The 24888-nt window shown below is 38.7% G+C and overlaps 1 protein-coding gene and 1 pseudogene across 6 annotated transcripts in view; one reads left to right on the top strand and one right to left on the bottom strand.

The window, feature by feature from the left end:
* Positions 1-24888, top strand: part of Mtmr3 (myotubularin related protein 3) — a 121115-nt gene that overhangs the window by 5545 nt on the left and 90682 nt on the right. The window contains exon 1 of one of the 6 annotated variants that reach the window (XM_075944126.1): positions 7411-7432. The exons of the other annotated variants lie outside the window; for them this stretch is intronic. The gene's annotated coding sequence lies outside the window, so the exon portion shown is untranslated. Of the gene's footprint in view, positions 1-7410; positions 7433-24888 lie in introns of those variants that run through there. 6 annotated transcript variants of the gene reach the window in all.
* Positions 5205-5626, bottom strand: LOC142832389 (mitochondrial import inner membrane translocase subunit Tim17-B pseudogene; annotated as a pseudogene).

The raw sequence follows: 24888 nt of genomic DNA, 5'->3' as shown, positions 1-24888 counted from the left end.
TTATAGTTTCATTTATGTATAACATTGTACTTTGCATGTAAATTCATTTACCCTTTACATTTGCTTCCGCTCTTCTTATGGTGGACTTCTTGCTCCCACCTTGTTTGATTTCATGTTTTCATGTCACACACACACACACACACATATATATATATATATATATATATATATATATATATATATTATGTATAAACACACACATATATTGTTAAATTTGGATTTCACATACGATGGAATACATGTTATTTTCCTTCCTTCTTTTTACCTTTTCTTTTCCCCTCCACCCTCCTCTCCTCAGCTTTCTTCTCCTCATATAGTTTCTTTTAAAATGAAATTACTTCTGATTATGAGTTTTATAGTACATGTTAATTGTAAAAAAAATTACAAGATGCTGGGTGTGGTGGTGCACATATGTAATCTCAGTGCTTGGGAGAGAGGTGGATGCAAGAGGATTGGTTTAAGGCTAACCTTATCCCCATAGTGAATTTAAAGCCAGCTTGGGCTACAAGAGATTCTGTCTGAAAAAGTAAACAAACAAAACACACAACCAAACCCAGGCAACCAACCCAATGACAAACCAGTTGAACCATTCCAGGAGAATACATAAAAGTAGAGATGGTCTGTCCAATTGAATTATAACTGTTTGATTATGCATTTTCTATTGGAATACTTACAAGAAAAGCTTTCCATGTGAAATTTATATTTTTATAATGGAGATTTAGTATTCTTTAATCAGAGTTTATAGCAGTTTTTTGTTAATTTACATTGCCTTAATTTTTTAAAACAGTTCTGTGATGAACTTGTCTGGACATTTTCTTCATTTATGCTATTTTTTTTATTCTTTTAAGTTTGCTTATTAGGTCAAAGGGTGTGTTTCTTGTTTTTGTTTCTTTCCTGGCTGTTGAATAATGAGCCTTGAACAATGCTTAGAACCTCCATCCCTTAAAATAGAGGTGTTTTAAAATTTGGATATAATGAAGGTATCATATTGATAGGATGGATGTCTTAATTTCCATCAACATGTTGGAACCTATTTTCATATATTCAACTAGCAATTTGCCATCTATATCTTATAATTGTGAGATTAAAGAGGATTAGTTTCCCTGTTCTATTTTTCAGCACCAAGACTTAAACCTCTATAGTTAAACTCTGTGGAGGGGTAAACATGAGTTCAATCGCAAGCAATACTTTAGGCCTTTGGCTTTTTGGTTGCTTGTCCCATCAGTGGAAAATTTGAACATTAATCTTCAATACCTTGGTGTTTAGTTTATAAACTATATGTTTGTTTGTGTTTTATGAAATGTAGGACACAATATGAACAAGGATGAGAGTTAGAGATGAAGCTTAAATCCCTTTTTCTTTCACCTAGTGGAGCATCTTTGAGTTCCTCTTGAGGTTTACTGTGTTTTGCTTTGGCTGTCAGTGTTTAAGATTTCTAAGATGGAATATTGTTTTTTTCTCTTTTTTTGAGATCAGGTTTCACCACGTGACTGACTGGACTGGAAGAACTGTTGTGTAGCCCAGTCTGGGCTCAAACTCACAGAGAGAGATTTACCTGCTACTGCCTCTCAGTGAGCGTTTCTCCAGTTTTACAAATAGTTCTCTTTAGTTGATTTATAAAGTGCCCCATGCAATTGAGAATCTTGTTTTGTTTCTTTTTTTCTTTCTTTTGTTTCCTTTTTGACACAGGGTTTGTCCGTGTAACAGTCCTGGCTGTCCTGGAACTTGCTTAGTAGACCAGGCTGGCCTTGAACTCACAAAGATCTCCCTGTGTCTGTCTCTTGAGTGACGGGATTAATGCATCCAGAGAGAGTTTATTTGTAATATAATAAGGGTAATATACACCTAAATCTTTATACTTTAAACTTTATACTTTTTGTGATTGTTGACTAATTGAATTAAAAAAGACAAATTGTATGACAGGAACCAGTATAAACAGTGTGGAATGGTTTGTGGAAAGCAGTTTTGTTGTAATACATCCTTGTTCTTTTTAGAGTTCAGCTTTTGGAGACTGAGTGAAGTAATATGCTTTTGCCTTCCTTTGCTTGCAAAGTACCACAAGTAACCTGTTGTTTTAACTCTCTCTGTTTGGAAGGGCCTGGTCTATACCATTTTAAAAACGCTTTGTTGGATTGTGATAGTGATGACTCCTCCTCCTCTTAGTTTTTGGCCTGGGAATTGAACACAGAGCCTTATTCATCTTGGCAAGCACTCTGCCCCTGAGATGTATCCCCAGCCTGTTTATTGCTTTTTATTTTGAGACTGGATCTCACTCTGAAGCCCAGGCTGGCCTTGTACTTGAGATTCTCCTGCCTATACCCCTTAAGTATTAGGATTAGAAGCACATGGCTCATGCCAGGTGGTGGTGGTGGCACATACCTTTAGTCCCAGTTCTCTGGAGGCAGAGGCAAGCAGATACTCTGAGTTGTAGTTCTACTAGCACAAAATAGAAGATAGTGGAGGCAAAGATAAGCTTGCAAAATATATTCCATAAATTGTTAGATTCAAATTATTAAAATGTTGGAATTTTCTTTTACTATCTATATTGAGTCCTTTTAGGTTTTTGAAATGAAAGGCAACTTCAGGGAGAGGTGTTGGGTAGTAATGTGCCTGAGTGAGGCTGTGGAGAGATTGGCAACAGTTATTCTGTACTATACTCAGAAACAGCAGCTGAAGTGAGACTGTGGCAAATGGCTGGCCAGTTAGACCCTTGTAGGAAGCATACATCTGTTGATTAGTTGAATGTAGGCAAGAGAAATTTGAAGTTGGTATACTTTGGGCCTGCAAGAATAAATAGAAGTATGTTAATTGGAAAGGGTAGGGAGTTTTGGTAAAGGACTGAACTGAAACCCTTTATATGTTTAATACAGAGGCTAAAATATATCCAAGAAAAAATGGCCTATAGGAGCTTGGTTACAGAGATCTTGCAGTGAGAAGAAAGGTAGACCTAATATGAATAAAAGCTTGAATTTGAAAGAACAGATTTACTGGACAAGAGAAAATAGAGCTAACTAATACTTAATGTTAGATTAGTGATGTACAGTGGAAACCAAAGAGAGGATTTCCAAAGGAGGGGAAAATTAAGGAGTTTGAGAGATAACAAGAAAGATGAGGGCGGTAGTGGTGCACACCTTTAATCTCAGCACTTGGGAGGCAGAGACAGGCAGATCTCTGTGAGTTCGAGGTTAGCCTAGTGTACAAGAGCTAGTTCCAGGACAGGCTCCAAAGCTACAGAGAAACCCTGTCTCTAAAAACCGAGGGGGAAAAAAAAGAATGAGAGCCAAAGAAGTATAATCATTGCATTTGTGAACTATAACTAGCCACTGGCTATCATTTTCTTTGGTAAATTTTAGCAGAGTAGGCTGAGAGGCTAAGGGTCGAATCGATGATGAATATGTAGCACACGTGCTGTTCAGTTGAACTTCCCATGGTGATGGAGATGTTTGATATCTTTGCTGTGTAGTACCTATCAGGCACTTAAAGCTGAACTAGTTCATCCAAAGAACTAGCTTTAATATTGCTACTCAGGAAGAGCAATATATACTTTTAACCTCTGAGCCATCTCTCCAGACCAATTTAAATAATTTTAAATAGTCATGTGGCTTATGACAGCCTTGTTGGGCAGTGTTGATCATACATTTTTGTTTTGTTTGAGGCTTAGTCTCTACATAGCCCTGACTGTTCTGGAACTTACTGTGTAGACCAGACTGACTTCAAATTTACAGAGATTTACCTGCTCTCTGCCTTCTCAGTGCTGGGATTACAGGTGTGTGTCACCATGCTGGGCTAATGATTATAGACTTTTAATGTGAAGCCGTTATATAGATGAGTAGTAGGAACTTATTATAGTATAAAGTAGAACCATTTGGTTATTTATAGATTTTTGTTGTAGAGCAGTGATTCTCAACCTTTCTAATGATGTGACTCCTTAATACACAGTTCCTCATATTGTGGTGACCTTAGCCATAAAATAATATATTTCATTGCTACTCTGTATCTGTAATTTTGCTACTGTTATAATTGTAATGTAAATATCTGATCTGCAGGATATCTGCTACATGACCTGTGAGGGTCTCAACCATAAATTGAGAACCACTGTTGGAGGGCCTGTGAGGTGGTGCAGCAGAGAAAGCTATGCAAGTCTGATGATCCGAGTTTGATACTTGGAACCCAGGGTAGAAAGAGAACTGACTCCTAAAAATTATCCTCTGACCTCCATATGTACACTGTGACATGCATGACACGCATCATATACACACAATATTAAGTAAAGTAAAATAAATGCAGGTCTGGTAAAATGACTCAGTGGGTGAGGATGTTTACCACCAAGCCTGACAACCAGAGTGCAGTCTCTCTAGCATATGTGTGCATCAAAGATCGATTGCTCTACATATCTATCAGTCTACCTACCTACCTGTCTCTATCTATGCATTTATTCCTTTATTCATTAATTAATTCATTAATTAATTAAATTTTTTTTTTTGGTTTTTCGAGACAGGGTTTCTCTGTGGTTTTTGGAGCCTGTCCTGGAACTAGCTCTTGTAGACCAGGCTGGTCTCGAACTCACAGAGATCCGCCTGCCTCTGCCTCCCAAGTGCTGGGATTAAAGGCGTGCGCCACCACCGCTCGGCTCATTAATTTATTTTTAATGTGTGAGGTTTTCTATATGTACATATGCACCACATATGTACCTTATTTCTTGAGCGGTCAGGTTGGAAATCCAACACCCTGAGTTACAGACTCTTGTGAACTGCCATGTGAGTGCTGGGAACTGAACCACTGATTTCTCTGGAAGAGCAGCAAGGGCTCTTAACCATTGGACTGTCTTGCTAGCCCTGAATGTCATTATTTTCTCCTACTAAGAGTTAAAAAAGATACAAGAAATCTGAGTGGAGAGGAGGAGCAAATTGTTTCCTATGGTGTATGTATTTATTTATTGAACTGACTTTAAATACTTATCAGGGTGCCGCAGGAAGGATCTGGGGTGAACTTGTTACATGTGTGAAGCTGGGTACCCTGAGAGACAAAAAAGGTGATCATATGACAAGGTCACTGGTGTGCCCCACCTCAGTGGAGTGGAGTCTGAGAGGCCCTTCCTGGATTGTCAAAGGGCTATGTGGGAGCTAATCTTCCTTTGGAGTTAGCTCATCTGGGAACTAACTGTGGAGTAGCTCCCATGGTGGTGGGGGCAGGCACTGGCTTCCTCAGAGGTATTGCTGGTAGTTGGGATAACCTGAGACTGGTGCCCCTTCTTTAGGGGTTAGTTGGCTGGGGTCTTCCAGGAATAGGGGTGCATTGTGGAACTGCCAAGTAATATTGTGACACCCTTGATGAGGGCCAACAGAATGTTCCCCAATATTGTGGAGCCCACCATGGTCAGTAGTCCACTTAGTGCAGCCAGCACACCACTGATGATGGAGTTCCAGGGGTCTTCTTTGCCCTGAAGCTGTATCAGGTAGCAGTTGATGGTGGAAGACAGTCCCCTACACTCTGCAAAGCTTACCTTCAATCAGAGGTACTTGGATCCTCCCAGAATTGATATTACCTCTGAATTGGTGTTGATTTTCATCAGATGCATTTTGAAAGCCTTTAATAGCTGGAAGATTACACCACCAACGAAACCCATAGTGAAGGTTCTATTGATATCATCAAACAGGGTCATTTAGTCACACTGTCCAGTATTTACCTTTAAATACAATGATACTTCAAATTTTATGTTTGAGAAGTTTACTTTGAGAATGATTTATAGTTTAAGTTTGTGTTGTGTTCTCTCTCCCTCCCTCCCCCAAATCACTGGCCTTGAAGTCAGAGATCTGCCTGCCTCATGGAGTGATTTGATGAATATGATTTTTGATAGTGTTGATAATACTTTTTTTATTACATCTGACTTGAATATATTTTCCTTGCAAGAAAGATAATTAAAGCATATATGAAAGAACATACTTGTGTGACTACATTACTGTAAAGTTTAAAAAATAGAGGGCTGGAACACTGGCGCAGCATTTTAGAGCACTTGTTGCTCTTGTTGAAGACCCTGATTCAGTTCCCAACTCCCCTGTGGTCTTTCCTAACCATCCATAAAACTCCAGTTCCAGGTGATCTGATGCTGTCTTCTGCCCTCCATGGACACTAGGCATGCATGTGGTACATATATACACAGGTAAAACACTTAACATATACATAAAATAAATTAATTAAAAACAAAAAGCAAACAATAGTAACAAACAAACAAACAAAAAGAATCAGTCAGACAGAATTGAAAGATGGACCAGAAGTCAGAACAATCATCTTTGGCTTTGAGGATAAAAGAGAGGTGTGCTGGAAATATTCTGAGTTATGATCTGAGTTGTTGATGTTATGGCTGTGTTGAGTTTTTAAAAATCATTGAGTGATACTTGTGTGTCACTTTTTGTTTTTTTGAGACAAGTTTTCTCTGTGTAGCCTTGGCTATCCTGACACTCAGACCAGGCTGACCTTGAACTCATGGCTCTGCCTGTCAAATGCTGGGATTCAAGGCAGGTGACACCACACTGGGCTTTGGCTATGAGCACTTTTGTGTGAGCTGCTACACTTCAATTAAAAGCTTTGCTCTCTCTCCTTTAAATGTAGTATGTGCTTAAAGCCATCTACATCCCATCCATTCCATCCCATCTATCCATCCATCCATCTTTGAGATAAAGAGTCTCATGTAACTCAGGTTTGGCCTAGAGCTCCTCTCAGTGTGGCAGAGAATGATCTTGAATTTCTAATCTTCCTGCCTCCACCTCTCTGGGATTAGAGACATGTTCCAGGTTGGTCTTTGAATTCCTAGGCTCAAGCAATTTTGCTTCATCCTCGTGAGTAGCTTGGATTACAGGGCCTTACTCATGGCCTTATTCATGCTATGCATACTTGCTATTTCGGGGTTACAGTACTACTGCTACTAGGCTGTATTGCCAAGCAAGAGAGCATGCGTTTCCCCTTTTATTTGGTGCTAGGGATTAAGCCAACAGCTTTGGCCATGGCAAGTAAGCAGTCTCCTATTAGGTTTTATCTTCAGTCCTGAGTAAAATTTTAGGGACTATCAAGACTACCAGTTTTTTTTTTCTTGGCTATGCCTTCACATTACTATTTATTTGGGCAAACCATATACTTTATTTGGATTAGGATTCTCATAGTATTTCTAGATAGGTTTTTATTTGGGCCATTGACTATACTTAACAGAGCAGGATTGTAGTTTACAGTGAAATGATTGTTCAAGGCCACACAGCTAATAATTATTATCATTCTTTTATTTTAGTGTGATACCTAGTGAGGTTTACTTAAGCATACCAAGCACTGTGTAAGTGATTAACATTTATTTATTCTTTTGTCTAGGACTGAACTCCTAGGCTTGCTTCTTTCTCACGAGTGTCTGTGATTTCAGGATGGATCTGTGCTTGTGTTTTAGCATGTGAGTATGCACATATGTGTGTATGTAGAGGTAGTTACAATTATTCTAATTTTACCGAGGAGGAAATAGGGGAAAATGGGATAATTGGCTTAGTTAGGTTGCGTTGCTGTTGAGCCCTGTGCCTGGTGAAGTGCAGTGGCCTGGATGGTGAGTGTCATCTCCATTTTCTACATCTGGAGACAGAGCAATGCTGACCTAGAATCCTGGTTGGTCTCAGCTGTCTACTCATGAATTGCTCTGTTCCCTGATCTTCAGGACCCACACAGTCACTGTGGAGCACCCTGGACTTAGTGGGGGCTCAGGCTTCAAGCTCAGGCTTGTTTCTCAAAGGCACCATCCTGCAAGGCTGAAACCCATTCTCTTACTATACACCCTAACCTAAGGCTTGGTTCCCTTTCAGCAGAGATCAGGGCCGGATTAGATTGGTGACTCCAGGTGTCACAATGAAGAACACAGACTTGAGTCTGAGCTCTTAACCATTTTGCTTTACCATCAAATTGAATGAAAGTGCTTGAGGATTTTTAGGTAAATCTAAGGTTCTAAAATAACTTTAAGTTTTTCTTTTCTTTTTTTAGTTTGTTTTAGGTTCATTATATGTATACCAGTGTTTTGCCTGAATGTATGTGTGTGCACCATGTGCCTGTTTGGTGCCCATGGAGGCCAGGAGAAGGCATTGAATCCCCTAGAATTAGAGTTATAGGAGGTTGTGAACCACCCTGTGGATGCTGGGAACTGAATTTAGGTCCTTTGCAAGAGCAGGCAGTTTGGCAGTCTCTTAACCACTGAGCCATCTCTCCGGCCTCTTGAGGCTTTTTGTTTTGTTTTTGTTTGTTTGTTTGTTTTTTGAAGCAGTTTCTCTGTATAGTACTGGCTATCCTGGAACTCAACTCTGTAGACCAGACTGGCCTCAAACTCACAGAGATCCATCTGCCTCTGCCTTTTGAGTGCTGGGACCAAAGGTGTGCGCCGCCTGATACTGCTGATGCTGATGCCACCACCATCACCACCAATACCACCACTTCCACCATCTCCACCGCCTCCACCTTGGCTTTGAATGCTTTTTAATGAAAAAAAAAAGTTTTAATTATTTGAATCAGAATTGGGAGAGGAGTCTCAGGACTCTGGGAAAATCATATTAATATTTTATTTCTTTTTAGGTTTTTTTTTGGTTTTTCTGGACAGAGTTTCTCTGTACGTTCGGAGGCTGACCTGGAACTAGCTCTTGTAGACCAGGCAGGCCTCAAACTCACAGAGATTCGCCTGCCTCTGCCTCCCGAGTGCTGGGATTAAAGGTGTGTGCCACAACCGCCCGGCTCCTTTTTAGTTTTTAAAGATAGGGTCTCACTGATATCCCTGGCTGGTCTGGAATTTGTGTAGACCAGGCTGGCCTCAAACTCAGAGATCTGCCTGTCTGCCTCCTGAATTCTGTGGATTAAAAGTTTGAGCCACCATGCCTAGTTCTTATTCCATTCTTGATTATGCTGGTTTTCCTCTAAAATTACTAAGACTTGGATGTCTATGTAGTTTTCTTTTAATAATGTATTGATTTATATTATTCATAAGGGAATTTATGACTGATTTACAAACATTTGCTAGTTTTTTTTTTTTTTTAGGCAAAGTTTGGCATTCTTGTTCTCCCTCCCCGCAACATCTAGTTCTGGTATCAGAAATAATTAAGATTCTATCACATCTATGGTTTAGAAAATTGTTTACTAGGGCTGGAGATATGGCTTAGAGGTTAGTTAAGAACACTGACTGCTCTTCTAGAGGTCCTGAGTTCAATTCCCAGCAACCACATGGTGGCTCACAACCATCTGTAATGAGACCTGGTGCCCTCTTCTGGCCTGCAGAGTATAGGCAGAACACTGCATACATAATAAATAATAAATCTTAAAAATAAAGTTAAAGGCCAGAGCCTGGTCTACAAGAGCTAGCCAGTTCCAGGACAGGCTCCAAAAGCTACAGAGAAACTCTGTCTCGAAAAACAAAACAAAATAAAAGTTAAAAAAAAAAGAAAACTTATTACTAAGCCGGGCAGCGGTGGTGCACGTTTTTAATCCCAGCACTCAGGAGGAAGAGGCAGGCGGATCTCTGTGAGTTCGAGGCCAGCCTGGTCTACAAGAGCTAGTTCCAGGACAGACTCCAAAGCCATCTCAAAAAATCAAAAACAACAACAACAAAATGTTTACTAAGATATACTTTATATACAGCAGTGTTGAGTTTTAGACACATAATTGTGTAAAAACCATTATGATCAAGAAAGAATAGTTTGTTTCATTATCTTAAACAATTTTTTTATGTTCCTTTATGTAGTTAATCTGGTCTGGCTACTTGTTTTGTCTGTATGGCATTTGACTATTTTAGAATTCTATATAAATAGAACCTTGTGGCATGTAACCTTTTTTTTTTTATTTTTTGAGATGATGTCTCGCTATATGTAGTCCTGACTGTCGTGAAACTTGCTCTATGTACTAGGCTGGCCTTGAACTTGCAGATTCTGCCTCTGAAGGGAAGAGGTTATAGGCATATTATACTTAATATAGTGTAATTTGATAGTCATTTGTGTTCTGGTTATCAGTAATCAGTTTTTATTGTATAATAGTATTTTATTGTATGAGTATGCCATAGTTTATTTATCCTTTAGCTTATTTGTGTTATTTTCAGGTTTTGTTAACTACAGATAAAGGTGCCAGAAAACTCCTTACGTGTACTCTTGTATGTATGCCCACATGTGTATTGTTTCATGGTTAAAAGAGTAAAGTGCCTTGACACTGAGGAGATGGGCCAGTTGGAAGAGTGCTCGATAGAACTTACACAAGCCTGACTTTTGGGTCCCTATCACTCAAATAAAATCTAGGTGTGGTATGCGTCTGTCATCCCAGTGCTGAGCAAGGCAAGGGACCTTACTGGCCAGCAAGTCTAGTGGAATCATTGGGTTCTGGGGTCAGTGAGAGGGTCAGTCTCAGGAGATAACATGGAGAGTAATTGAGGAAGACATCTGATGCTGACCTCTGGCCTCCACATATGTGAACACAATACCAAACAATTCCAACATCTATAAATGTTTTGGAATACTCGAAACTGTCTGGGACACGTGTGAGCCTCAGGATGAACATAACTGGATTCTAGACATTTTGTAGCTTTAATACAGAATCTGAAAAGGCTAGTAATTTCCTAGAATAGTGTCAGTTGTTTAGCAAATTTCATTTCTAGAAAAATTCACTTAGAAGGGGAGGAAGGGAGGAGAAAGGAGAAAAATATATAGCTCAATAAAAACAAACAAAAAGAAAAAAGAAAAGGAAGGAAATTCTGGAACCTTGAAGACAGTTTGTGCCACCATGTATAGGTGTTGCCATTGGGAAAGCTGGGAAAAAGGTACAAGGGACATTTTGTGCTATTTTTGCAACTTCTGTGAGAGTAATTGCTTCAAAATAAAAAGTTAAAAAGTTAAAAAAAAAGAATAAGTGAGAATAAACTGTTTACATGAGCTGGTGCAAGCCTTTAATCCCAACACTTGGGAGGCAGAGGCAGGCGGATCTCTGTGAGTTTGAGGCCAGCCTGGTCTTAAGAGCTAGTTGCTAGTTCCAGGACAGGCTCCAAAGCTACAACAAAACTCTGTCTCGAAAACAACAACACCTCCCAAAACCAAAACCAACCAACCAAAACAACAACAGCAACAACAACCAAAAAACCAAAAACCAGAACAACAAAGAAACAAACTTTACTGGGGTTGGAGAGATGGCTCAGTGGTTAAGAGGATGCTATCATCTGTAACTAGTTTCAGGAGATCTAACAGGACTCTAAGAGCATCAGTCATATGTGGTACACAGATGTACTGTGTACACATAAAATATACACATAAAATACTAGTTTTATAGTACTAGGCATATACACATAAAATACTAGTTATATATGATTTATTTATTTCTGGTTTTTTGAGACAGGGTTTTTCTGTGTGACAGTCCTGGTGGTCCTGGAATTCACTCTGTAGACCAGGTTGGCATCGAACTTAAAGAGATCCATCTGCCCTTTGTTTCTTGAGTGTTGGGATTAAAGGTATATGCTACCATGCCTGACACTAGTTTTTAAAATTTATAGGAAAAATTTAGTGTCTAAAGAGAACAGTACATGCAAATATTTATCTGCATTTTTTCATTTATACCCAAAACATTAATGATTTATTACTGTATTCAGAATAAGGAGATGATGTCTCAATTTGTTCTCTGGAATTGGTTTCTTTCTTCCTGCCTGTCCATGTGTCAGTTCATTTATCCATCCATATATCTGCCCATCTCAGTATTTTTACTTTTATTTTATTTTTTTGTTTTTCGAGACAGGGTTTCTCTGTAGCTTTGGAGCCTGTCCTGGAACTAGCTCTTGTAGACCAGGCTGGTCTCGAACTCACAGAGATCCACCTGCCTCTGCCTCTCGAGTGCTGGGATTAAAGGCTTGCGCCACCACCGCCCTGCTTTATTTTTGTTTTTTGAGGTAGGATTTTTCTATGTAGTCCTGGCTGTCCTGGACTTGCTTTGTAGACCACACTGGCTGCTTACTCAGAGATCAAGATGTGTACCACCATGCCTGGCTCAGTATTTATTTTATTTTACTGTCTCTAAGGATTGCTTTCATTTTTCTTTTTTTTTCCCCTTTAAAATTAATAGTATTCTCTTAAAAGGTACAGGGGCGTAGACTTCCCCCGCTTCAGTGATATTCTTGCCTGATATGAGAAAGTTAATATGACTTTTCTGTCTTCAGGGTTATACAAATTTAAATGTGCTTTGCATAAATTCTACTCAAGAAAATTATCAGGAAGTTTTGCAGGACAGTTTTGGACACTGGCATACACAGTAATCTTCTCTCTGTATTGCTTACTTGTCCTTTTTCCCCTCAAATTTTATATTTGTATATGTGGGAAGGTTGTGTTACTCAAACATTTGAGTGGCTCGCTTTGATATGTCTCTGTATTCCCTGCTTGATAATTGAGGAAATCTTGAAATGACACTGTTTCTACTCTACAAAAATAAGTTTTCATACTAAATCCAATAGAAAGCACATTGGCAATAGTGCAAAAGCTGACTCACTAAGGAGTAATGATAGACACTTTGAAGGGAATGACCTATCCCAGGATTCTATTTCAAAGCTTAATGTTGTGATTACATCAGTAAAAGGCAGCCAAGAAATCAAGATGAGATCTTGCTTGTACCTCCTGGGAGTAATGCTCCACATAGCAAGGACCTTTCAGAATAGTATGCACTAGTATTTGGTTAAAATTTAAATAAATTTAATTATAAATTAATAATATAGTTATTAATGATAATATAATAATAAATATAAACTAAATTTGAATAAATTAAATAAAAATATATTCTTAAAAATATGTATAGCTTTGGTAAAAATCTTATATTCTTTGGGTGGGCAGTAAATTGTAGATTTATAACGGTGGTAGCCTTTGAGGGACTGAAGTGCCTTTTTTCTGAGCCTGGATGAAGCCTTATGGTGACTAAGGGTTAACTCAAGAAGCTCAATGCAGATCAATTTTCTAGAGCTAAAGGAATATACTTAGCTCAGTAGTAAGTACAAGTATCATGTTCATGCCAGACACTGTACACTGTCTCCTAATTGAACAGACTGGAAGATACCAAAGCAAGACCAGTAACAGTTTGGTTCTAAGGGACAGGCCCTTTGCCTATTTATTCTCACTGAATATTTTAGGAGTAAAAATGGTTAGAAAATGAGCTTGCTTTAGTAGTGGGAAATTGATACTAACTGATTTGTGTGTGTGTGTGTGTGTGTGTATTGGAGTGATTACAGTTCCATTTTTAAATTTGATTTTATAGCCATAATTGTTTTTTGGTGAACAACTAAACTTTTATAATCACTGTCAAAGTTTGTTTTTATTGCTAGCTTGAGTGGAAAGTGCAGAAGTGTGTCAGTTTTATGTTCAAAAGTGTCACAAAGATAAGAAAACACTTAAATTATCTCAAAGTATTTTTCAGAGATAAGCCCGAGTATACATATTGTAAATGTGCTATAAAATGCACTAGTCCTAAAGAACATATTAAGCATAATGCTATTTTTCTATAAATAAGATGGAAGGTTGTGTTTAGTTGTTTGCTGTATTTCAAGCATACTATTTAGGAGTAAGAGGTTTTCAACTGTTTTCTCCAGAGTGTGCTCAAAAGTTACACGTGCTTTGCTTTACTTAAGAAATATGTCAATTTTTGGGGGGAGGAGAAGGCATCTGATTTTCAAATACAATTTGCTGTCTTTCCTATGATCTGGACCTGGTCATTGCATTAGTTTCCCTTCATCTGTATTTTTCAGCCTTTTCTATATGTAGTGCTTTGACAATGGCCTTTAAAAAATTCAGTGTGGCTAGAGAGAAGAAGGTTCAGTGATTAAGAACATTTGTTCTTGCAGAAGACCTGGATTTGGGTTCCTAGCACCCACATGGCAGCTCACAGCCATCCATGACTCCAGTTCCAGGGGGCCAGTGCCTTCTGATCTCTGCAGGCACCAGGGTTACACAGGGTACACATACATACACACAGGCAAAATACTTATACACATAAAGTAAATCTAAAAAATAAAATGAAAAATAAACCCCAGTTACTCAGTTACAATATGCAGGGGATTGAACCCTGTTACTGAACCTAGCCCTCTGCTGGTCTTTTGAATTGGCTGTGCATGTACTGGTTCCACTTAATTTTCTTTTCTTTCCTTTTCTTCCCTTCCCTTCTCTTCCTTTCCTTCCCTTTCCCCTTCCCTTCCCTTCCCTTCCCTTCCCTTCCCTTCCCTTCCCTTCCCTTCCCTTCCCTTCCCTTCCCTTCCCTTCCCTTCCCTTCCCTTCCCTTCCCCTTCCCCTTTCCTTTCCTTTCCTTTTTTTCTCTCCTTTTCCTTTCCCTTTCCTTTCACTTCCTTTTTCCTTTCCTTTTTCCTTTGTGTAGCCCTGACTGTCTGTCCTGGAAATCATGCTTATAGACAAGACTGGCCTCAAATTCAGAGACATGCCTGTCTCTTGGGCCCATGTAATTTCTTATATGATTTAAACTTGTGTCTTTAAATTATTTATTAGTTAAGTTTATGACTTGAGAAAGTTATTTCTATCTGCCTCACTTTCCCTTTTTGTAAAACAAGGGGACTGTTATTTGCTTTGTAGAATTGTAAGATTGATAAATGGTAAAGTACTTAGAAGAATGCTCTGTATGTCTTGGCTATTACAAGCCAAGAATCTTGACTCATATATATGTTCTACAATGCTTCATTTTTGTTGACTCCAATTTTCAGAACTCAACATAACTTGGTGTTAATAAATAATAAACTTCACCTTGTATTTAATTCTTTATCATAAATGACCAAATATGCTGTTTATTAAAAATAGAATATTTTGTTGCCCTAGATTGTCCTTAAAAGACAATGTTAGGGGAGTGGAGAGATGGCTCAGTGGTTAAGAGCACTGACTGCTCTTCCAAAGGACTCAGGTTCAATTTCCAGCACCCATATGGCTCTCATAACTGCCTGTAACTCCAGTTTCAGAGGATCTTAGCTTCAACAGACATATACAGCAAAACCCCCACTATATACTAAATAAATAATCTCAAAAAAAGCAAGTAACTAAGTGCATCAGTAGACCAGCCAAGAATTTGAGGTTGCCAGCTTTTATATAATACTTAATTGTTTTGAAATGATTTATTTTGAAACAAAGTAATTTAAAACCTAGATATGTGGGTAACTTTAGATTTCTTTCCACTTAAAAAATTTTTTTTTTTAAAAGAACAACTATTTATCTTCAGATACTTAGATTCTTGAATGCTTTATGGATGTTAGTTGCTGCCAGTGGTGATCAACAATAGTATGAATCTATACTATACTTTTAAATTTGGACCATTATTAAAGATATTGAAATATGAGATTACTAAACTGCCTTATTGATTTTATGCATCTTTTCCTTGTTTCCCCATGGTAGGACTTTTTCAGTGACTTTTGTGACAGGGTTAGATATCCTTACTTTTACATTTAGTAGAATTATTGTTAATTCCTAGATTTTATCCTTAAACCAGATTTTTTTAAGCATGTAGAAATTATCTTACAATACTTAATTATATTAATAAAATGAATAGGATATTTTCTGGAGTTTTACATTTTTTGAAGTCTTTGCATTTAGTTTATGACATCACAGTAAATCAACATGGGACTGGAGAGAGATGGTTCAGTGGTTAAGAGTCCTTGCTGCTTTTACAGAGGACTTGAGTTTGATTCCAGCACCCACATGGTGGCTCACAACTATCTGTAACTCCAGTTCTAACTGACATCATCTTGCCTCTGTGGGTTCCAGATATGTATATAATATACACCACATACATGGAGGCACAACACTTACTTTTTCTTTTTTTTTTTTTTTTGGTTTTTCGAGACAGGGTTTCTCTGTGGTTTTGGAGCCTGTCCTGGAACTAGCTCTTGTAGATCAGGCTGGTCTCTAACTCACAGAGATCCGCCTGCCTCTGCCTCCTGAGTGCTGGGATTAAAGGTGTGCGCCACCACCGCCCGGCTGGCACAACACTTACAAAAACATATGTACACACAAAGTTTTTAAAAAAGAAAATTAGAAAAATAAGTCAACATATATAGTGGCCAAACCATTGGATTTTATATTCAGTAAGCATTTTCACTTCTTCTTCTTCTTCTTTTTTTTAAGTGTCTGAAAGGTAGAATATGTCTACCAGGCTAGCACAGTTTTCTACTTGTTCCTCCTGTGCAGATTGGTATAAGGTACTGACATTTGATATTTATCTATATATCTATGTGTATATAGATAGAAATTTTCCCCTTCACCTTCTCACTCAATTGATAACACAAATGATAAGAACAGCTATCAGTTTTCTTTTGGGCTTGTGAAGTTGGGACTGTCTCTAGCTGCCTGCATCTCCATTCTTGCTCTGTCAGAGACAGGCGTCTAGCTGCACAGGGAGAGAATGAGGCCAGGCAAGTACCTAGTAGCATGAGATGAAGGACTGCATCTTGTGGCACCGAGCCTTCGAGGGCCTGGTGTCTTCATTCTTTGTTTCAGTGCTTCACCTTGGTATCCTGTGAGGCAATAAATTCTGGTTCTGTTGGTTTGCTTGGCTTGGGTTTCTTTGATGTGTGTGAGTCTCAGGTTGGACATATCTGAATGCTAGATCTTTTATAACTTTACTACAGAATCTGAAAAACTAGGAGTTTTCATAGAATATTGTCAGTTATTTAGCAAACTTCACTCCTAGAAAAACCCACTTGGAATAAGTGAAAATAACCTGCTTATATAAATATTCTTTTTTGTTTGTTTGTTTTTCCGAGACAAGATTTTGAGCTTTGGAGCCTGTCCTGGAACTAGCTCTTGTAGACCAGGCTGGTCTCGAACTCACAGAGATCCGCCTGCCTCTGCCTCCCAAGTGCTGGGATTAAAGGCGTGCGCCACCACCGCCTGGTTATATAAATATTCTTATGCTGTTAACTGTAAATCAAACATTTTCATTTTATTTTAAAAACTTATTGGGGCTGCAGAGATGGCTAAGTGGTTAAGAGCACCTGCTTTTGCAGAGGATTTGGATTTGTTCTCAGCACCAATGGCTCATAGCTGTCTGTAACTCCAGTTCCAGAGGATATGATGCCTGTTTTGACCTCTTTCATAAGGTTTATTTTATGTGGTTGCTGGGAATTGAACTCTGAACCTCTGGAAGAGGAGTCCGTGCTCTTAACCTCTGAGCCATCTCTCCAGCTCAAGGTTTATTTTATGTACGTGAGTGCATACCTGATGCAGTTATGTTCATAAAATAAAAATAAATATCAGAAAGGTGGAGATCTCTAGGGGAAGAGACGTTTGTCCTTTTTACATGCACTTGTGCACTCACAGGTGCACTCTGCATCATGCTGCTCATGTGCGCACACACCCAAAGGAGTAGTATAAAATCACAAACTGTGGTGCTGATTATTTTTTTCATGTGTATGTGTGTTCCTACCCCCTTTTCTTATGTATTTTCACTCTTTCATCATAATGACTTGTTTCATTTACCTTGATCTGACTGCTTGTTACATTATGAGCTAAAGGTGAGAGATAAATTGTTGAAGCAAGGCAGGCAACTTTATCTGAAGAGTTGGCTGGCTGAGAAGATGGAAGACTTCACCAGATTCTGTCTGCTGGGAAGCTGATTTAGTAATGGCTTATATAATGATGGGTGTTCCCAGACTGGTAGATGACTTCATGGGAGGTGGACAGGCCTGGGGAGAGCAGGCAGAACAGGGCAGATGGAGTACATCTGATTCTACTTACCAAGTCAGGAGATGCCTTTTATTCTGCAGGTCTCAACAACAAAGATGGTTATTTCCTTGAGCCATCTTGTCATGGATTAGTTTGCCAATTATGTAGTCACATATTATACAGTGTACAGATTAGAGAGGGAGCTTCCTTAGGCTCTCTCACCAATTGCTAAACTATAATGTATTTTTGTCACCTCAGACTTCTGTATTTACAAAAATTTAAATTAGTCCAGTTATGGTGGTATAACTTGTTTGAGACTACTTTATTGTGGAATATTAGCTTAAGATATGTTACATTCATTTATGCTGTGGAATATTTGTTTAACAATGCAAAGATGTGTTGTGTTCTTTTATGTTGAATTTGTTTAACTCTGTAAAGCTGTGTTACTTTGCCTTTCTAAAACACCTGATTGGTCTAATAAAGAGATGAACAGCCAGTAGCTAGGCAGTAGAAAAGATAGGCAGGGCTGCCAGGCAAAGAGAATGAATAGGAGAAATCTAGGCTCAAGAGAAGAGAGAAGAGGGAGGAGCAAGAAAAGGAAAAAGAGGAGAGGAGGATACCAGGGGCCAGCCACACAGCCAGCCTTGGAGTAAGAAGGAAAGAAAGTATATAGAATAGGGAAAGGTAAAAAGCCCAGAGGCAAAAGGTAGATGGGATAATTTAAGAAAAGCTGGCTAGAAACAAGCCAAGTTAAGGCCGGCATTCATAAGTAAGAATAAGTCTCCATGTGATTATTTGGGAGCTAGGTGATGGGTCCCTAAAGAGTTAAAAAACAAAAAACAACAACCCTAAAAAATCCAGGCAAACAAAATACATGAAATTGTCTTGGAATTAGACAATAAATAGTACAGAACTGTGATCCCTGAAAGAACAGAAACAAATTACCTAAGTTTTATGATTGTCAAGCTTGGTGCTTTGATGTACTTTCCTGAAAGAAGAAATTGGAATCCAAGGAGAGGAGGAGCCCTGTCCCAAGGGAACTTACAAGTTTTAGAAGGCTGCCGCGGCCCTTTGTCTCTCCTAAACTAGATGCCAAGCATTGAATGAGGTTCTCAAGTGTTGTCAAAAAAAAATCATTATATAGTAAGCCACTACTTGGGAAGCATAAATGTAGCAGTTACATTACACAGATGTTCCAGTGCTAAGCCACCAGAGTAAAAAGATGTCACTTAATTCTGGGCCTAACTTTTAGCTGAGAGCTTATTAGCAAGGCTAAGTTGGACCTATGATAAAGGGTGCTCTCTAGGCCTCTTCTAACAGAACTATAAAAAAGGCAAGCCTAGAAGAGTTCACATAAAGATATCTTTTCTTCTCTGAAACCAGGCCTGGTAGCCGATGTTTATAATCCCAGATACTAGGGAGGATTGATGCTGCAAGTTTCAGGCTAGCCTGAATAATAAAAAGTTAAAAAAAAAAAAGTAGAATACTTCCCTAGTACAATTGAAGTCATAGGTTTAATCTCAGTACCAAAAAATAAGGAAAAGGATATAGTTGTTTATTTCAGACTGGGTATAGTAACAATAAATTATGGATTTTGTGATATATTTAGAAGAAAAATTTATGATAATAGTTGGTTAGTTATTTTGCCCACTTGATACAAACTAGAGTCATCTGGGTAGAGGAAACACAATTGAGAAAAATACCCCTATCAAATTGGCCTGTGGGCAAGCCTATGGGACATTTTCTTGATTGATGATTGATGTGGAAGAGCCCAGCCTACTATGGGCAGTACTACCCCTGGGGCTGCTCCTGGGAAGGCAGTCCTGGATAGTATTAGAAAACAGACTCAGCAAGCATGGGAGGCAAGCCAGTAAGTAGAGTTTTCCTCCGTGGTCTCTGCTTTAGTTTCTACTTCCAGGTCCCTATCCTGCCTGAGTTCCTGCTATTTGTATTAGCCTTGAAAACAAGGCTAGAGGTGTGGCTCAGTGGTACAAGTTCTTGCTTAGCAAGTACAAGACCCTGGTAGTTTTTATGAAAACAACACTCAATGTCTCAGTTCTATCGCTGTGAAGAGAGACCATGATCAGGCAACATTTATAAATGAAAGTATTTAATTGGGGGCTTGCTTACAGTTTCAGAGGGTAGTCCTTTATTATCATGGCAGGGAATGTGTTACTGTGCATGTCCTGGAGAAATAGGGAGCATTTTATCATGCATATTGCTGGAGAAATAGCTGAGAGTTTTACATTCTGATTCCACGGAGTGGGCTGGGGAGAGTGGGTTTGGCATGGGCTTTTAAAACCTCAAAGCCCACCCCTTGTGAAGTACATTCTTCAACAAGGCCACACTTTCTAATCCTAAATAGTGCCACTCCTTGGTAACTAAGCAGTTAAATATGAGTCTAAGGGAGGCATTCTTATTCAAACCCCGATATGTTACTATAAACTTATCACAAGAAATGTAGTATGAATAGAGAAACTGAAACATGAAAAGACAGAAAAATAATACTGTGTAAATATTAGTCAAAAAACTATACACAATGAGTCCAGTAAAATGGCTCAGTCAGTAAAGGTGCTTGCTGCCAACCCTGGCAACCTGAATTTAATCCCTAGAACCCATATGGTGGAAGGAGAGAACTGAGAACTGACTCCTAAAAATTTTCTTCTGACCTCCACATGTTTACTGTAATATGTGCGTGCATATTGGAGACAAAGGCAGGCCAGTCGGATCTCTGTGAGTTCAAGGCCAGCTTTGTCTACAGAGCAAATTCTAGGACAGGCTCCAAAGCTACAGAGAAACCCTGTCTCGAAAAACAAAACAAAAACATTTTATTTATATTATATTTGTAATTATTTATATATAATCTCATGAGTCAATTTTGAATTATTTTGTTGTCCTTATTTTTAAATATAATTTTTTTTGTGTGTACATGTGTACTGTGTACTGTGTACTGTGGTAGTTTGAATGTATTTGGCCCCCATAAACTGTGGTACTATTAGGAAATGTGACTTTGTTGAAGTGGGCACAGTCTTGTTGGAGAAAGTGTGTCACTGTGGGGGCAGGCTTTGAGGTTTTCTATTCCCAGGGATAGTTGTCTTTCTGTTGCCTCTGAGTCAAGATGTAAAGACTCCCTGGCCCCAGTACCATGTCTTGCCTGTATGCCGTCATGCTTCCCAACATGATGGACTGAACCTCTGAAACTGTAAACGAGCCACCCCAATTAAATGTGTATAAACAGAATTGCCATGGTCATGATGTCTCTTCACAGCAGTAAAAACTCCAAGATATGTGTGTTCAAGTGTGCATATGTGTGCAGGCACATGTGTGGAGGTCAGAGAACTACCTGTGGTCAGAGAACACGCTATGATATAGTTGCTTCTCTCTTTTACCATGTGGATTCCTGGTTGGCAGCATGTGCCTTACTTACTGAGTTGTCGGTTGTATTTATTTATTTGTTTAGTGACAGTGTCTTATTCTGCAGCTCAGGCTGATGTAGAACTCAAAGCAGTCCTCTTGTCTTCCCGTTCTGAATGATGAGATTAGAAGCATGTGCTAACACACCTGACTTCCGTTCTTGGTCAGTAATAAATACTCTAGCTTGTGTAACTAAAAGTTTGAAAAACGTTTTTTTTTTTGTTTTTGTTTTTTTTTTTTTTTGGAGATAGGACTTTATACAGACCAGGCTGGCCTTCAGCTCACAGGCAGTAAAGAATGATCTTGAACTCTTGCTTCTTCTGCCTCCCGAGTGCTGGCAGTATAGGTGTGCACCACCACAGACAGTGCATATATGTAGTATTAGAGATCAAACTTCAAGGTAAACACCTTGCCAACTCAGCTAAATCTGCAGCTTCAAGAAGTTTTTTTGTTGGATCTTACCAACTTGTGTTAATTAGAATGTTAAAACAATTCTAGAAGACAAAGCTTTTAAAAATAGCTTTAAAAACCAAAAAAAAAAAAAAAAAAAAGAAAAAAAGAACTGCCAGGCGGTGGTGTTAATCCCAGCACTCGGGAGGCAGAGACAGGCGGATCTCTGTGAGTTCGAGGCCAGCCTGGTCTACAAGAGCTAGGTCCAGGACAGGCTCCAAAGCCACAGAGAAACCCTGTCTTGAAAAAACCAAAAAAAAAAAAATAGCTTTAATATTTGAAGAGGAAAGCAAGTTGCAAATGGTGATTTTATATAAAGAAGCACTATGTTATTCTAAGAAAATTATTTGCAAAGTTCTATGCCTTATATTTGGGTTATTGTTTACAGTTGCACAGTTCAATTTTGTGTAACAGTATTTCTCACTACTCTTTTTTACTCAACAAGGACTTTTCCTGTAAAGTGTTTCTTTGTAGGCCTGCTTGCCTGCCTGCCTGCCTGCCTGCCTGCCTGCCAGCCTGCCTTCTTTCCTCCCATCTTTCTTTCATCAATCTTGCTGTGTTGCCTAGGCAGACTTCTAGCTTCTGGGCTTATGTGACCCTCTGATGTTAAACTGTCATGTAGCTGCAAATACCAGCAGCCTGGCCATATAGTAAGATTTTAAAAATGGAAATTGCATTACAATTGCAGAATAATACCTATGAGACTTTGTTTTTAAACATTTAAAATTATTTTATGTGTATGGGTGTTCTGCCTGCATGTAATGTCTGTGTACCACTTGTGTTCATGGTGCCCTCTGAGGCCAGAAGAGGGCATTGGATCACCTGGTACAGGAGTTCTGGATGATCATGAGCCACCATGTGGGTGTTGGACATAGAACCCCGGTCCCTGGGAGAGCAGCTCTTTAGCTACCCCTCTAGTCTCCCCCTGCAGGAGCCCTTATAGTCATATAAAGTATGGTTTTTATTTGACTGCTAAGTCAAGCCATTCTTATTTACAGGTCCTTTGTTTTACTAGCACGGGTCTGCCAGATAACAGCATTTAAATATTTATAAATGAGGATGAATAGTTTATCACTTCTTTTTATCAATATTTTTAGGTAAATAATAGTGAGTTAGTGGTAGTACATAAATAGCAATAGGTAAATTGATACATGTTATATATGGATAAAATATTTAGCTTGAAGATTATATGATAATGCCATTTAATGAATTAAATGGCATCTGAATACTTAAGGTCAGAGGGGAAGTGATATGTGTACTTTAAAATTTTAAAATAATTTTTTGCCTTGGAACTTATGCAAGTTTAAATTTAGGGAGGTTAGCAGCTGGTGTTGGCATCTGGCATGAGATGAATTTGAAATATTAGTGAGTGTGACTTGTCCTTGTGCTGTTGGAACTTTGTTTAGAGATGTGGTTTTTAGCAGAGCCTCACAATGCACCTGTGTCTACTATTGTTTTCCTATGCCGAAAAGTGAGTTCATGTATTGAGCATGGATCTCTAAACTGGCCACCTTATTTAAATGGCTTCCATGATTTCCAGTTAATTTTGAACTTATTATTTCTTCTTGATTAGCAAGTAACACTTCTTAGAAAGATGTATTCTTGCTGGCCTTGGTGAGCTCCCGTTAGATCAGCCCCACTGTCTCAGTGGGTGGATGCCCCCATCGCGGTCTTGACTTCCTTGCTCATGTTCTCCCTCCTTCTGCTCCTCATTGGGACCTTGGGAGCTCAGTCCAGTGCTCCAATGTGGTCTCTGTCTCTATCTCCATCCATCACCAGATGAAGGTTCTATGGTGATATGCAAGATATTCATTAGTATGGCTATAGGATCGGGCCATTTCAGGCTCTCTCTCCTCAGCTGCCTAAGGACCTAGTTGGGGACATCGCTCTGGACCCCTGGGAACCCCTCTAGAGTCAAGGCTCTTGCCAACCCTAAAATGGCTCCCATAATTAAGATATATACTTCCCTGCTCCCATATCCATCCTTCCTTTATCCCAACCATCCCATTCCCCCAAGCTCTCTCCATCCTCCCCTTCTCACTTTTCTCTCCCCATCACCCCTTACCCCCATCCCACCCCACCCCCCAGTTCCCAATTTTTGCCCAGCAATCTTGTCTACTTCCAATATCCAGGAGAATAACTATATGTTTTTCTCTGGGTTCACCTTCTTCTTTAGCTTCTCTAGGATCACGAATTATAGGCTCAATGTCCTTTATTTATGGCTAAAAACAAATTATGAGTGAGTACATCCCATGTTCATCTTTTTGGGTCTGGGTTACCTCACTCAGGATAGTGTTTTCTATTTCCATCCATTTGCATGCAAAATTCAGGAAGTCATTGTTTTTTACTGCTGAGTAGTACTCTAATGTGTATATATTCCACACTTTCTTCATCCATTCTTCCATTGAAGGGCATCTAGGTTGTTTCCATGTTCTGGCTATTACAAATAATGCTGCTATGAACATAGTTGAACAAATACTTTTGTAGCATGATAGGGCGTTTCTTGGGTATATTCCCAAGAGTGGTATTGCTGGGTCCTGGGGTAGGTTGATCCCAAATTTCATGAGAAACTGCCACACTGCTTTCCAAAGTGGTTGCACAACCCTGTCTAGAAAAACCAAAATAAAATAAAATAAAATTAGAAAAACCAAAATAAAGTAAAATAAAATATAATCAGCTAACTCCCGAACTCATTAGATTTTCTTTAGTAGCTAAAATGTTATTAGGTCATTCATTGCATGTTGTATGAATTAAAATAACTTATTTTAGCTAATTAAACCATCTATGACAGACTAAAGGAATAAACATTTTGCTGTAGTCTCTCATATTTAAGAATATGCCCAACAAGACATTCTTGACTAAGATTAAGACTTTAGGAATATTCTTTATTCATCAAATTCTAATTTCCCTTTTGCTCCTCCCCCTAGTACTCTCAACCACTCTTTCATTTTCTGTTTCTTTGAATTTGACTATTCGACTATTATAAGTACCTCTATATACATGGAAACATATAATAGTTTTTGGGAAGGGGAGTAATTAATTTTTTTCAGAATAATGTTTCAAAGTTTATCTTCCATTTAAATAGTGAATAATACTCCACTGTACATATGTTCCATATTTATATATTTACCCATTGATGGACAATTGCTTTGCTTCTGTCTTTTGGGTTATTGTAAATAATGCTGCTATGAATGTTGATGTTCAAGTATCTATTCAAGGTAACTGGTTCTCTTTCTTCTGAGTACATATCCAGAAGTACAGTTGCTAAATCACGTTACTTTGTGCTTACTAATTTACGAGAAATCTATCATAATGGCTGTATCTTATATCCCACTGTATCCTAACCAACTCCTAATGA

The sequence above is a fragment of the Microtus pennsylvanicus genome, chromosome 12 (genome assembly GCF_037038515.1).
Source record: "Microtus pennsylvanicus isolate mMicPen1 chromosome 12, mMicPen1.hap1, whole genome shotgun sequence".
Lineage (NCBI taxonomy): Eukaryota > Metazoa > Chordata > Mammalia > Rodentia > Cricetidae > Microtus > Microtus pennsylvanicus.
This window is presented reverse-complemented; position numbering and strand designations above follow the sequence as displayed.